Below are 1,002 nucleotides of genomic sequence, written 5' to 3' on the forward strand. Positions count from 1 at the left end.
GTTATATAATTATTATATATATATATAATATATGTATGGTCTCAAATAATCTCACTATATATATTTATATATTATATATATATATATATTAGTATTTGTAGATATATATTGTGTATTATATATGTATGTATATATATATATATAATATATATATATGATATATCTATAATATTTTATATATATATATATGTGTGTGGAGTGTGTGGGTGTTTGTGTGTGAGTTGTGTTTGTGTGTGTGTGTGGTGTGTGTGAGTTGTGTTGTGTGTGTGTGTGAGATGTATGTAATGTGATACATATACATGCCTCAGAATTTTTCTCTCGCGCACTCTCGTCTCACTCTCTCCTACTCTCTCTCTCTCTCTTATCTTCTCTCTCTCTCTCTCGCTACTCTCTCTCTCTCTCTCTCCTCTATATATATATATATATTTAAAACATATATATAATATATATATATAGTATAGTATATATTATATATATATCTTTACTCTCTCTCTCACTCCTTCTCCCTTCACTCTGCTCATCTCTCCCACCCACTCTCACAACATCTCTCTCTTCTCTCTCCTCTCTCTCTTCCTTCTTCCCCTTCTTTTTCGCCATCCTTCCTCCTTTCTCTCCTCTTTCCTGCTCTCTCTGCTTTTGCTCTCTCCCCCTCTCCCCCCCCTCTCTCTCTCACTTTCACTCTCACTCTCATACTCACACTCACATTCACATTCACACTTACACTCACATTCTCTCTCTCTCTCTCTCTCTCTCTCTCTCTCTCTCTCTCTCTCTCTCTCTCTCTCTCTCTCTCTCTCTCTCTCTCTCTCTCTCTCTCTCTCTCTCCCTCTCCCTCTCACTTTCTCTGTCTTCCCCATATACTCACACACCCACCCACACGTACACACGTACTCTCTCTGTACGCGTGTACGTCTTTTGCCCTTGACCTCCATCCGTCACTATGAAATGTACGATTTTGCAAGTAAGTTTTTGTCCATCTAAGCGCCTCATCTTCACGACCAT

This window comes from Penaeus japonicus, unplaced genomic scaffold (genome assembly GCF_977035675.1).
Source record: "Penaeus japonicus unplaced genomic scaffold, GWHDUDI00000001_assembly GWHDUDI00000012, whole genome shotgun sequence".
NCBI classification, from domain to species: Eukaryota; Metazoa; Arthropoda; class Malacostraca; order Decapoda; family Penaeidae; genus Penaeus; species Penaeus japonicus.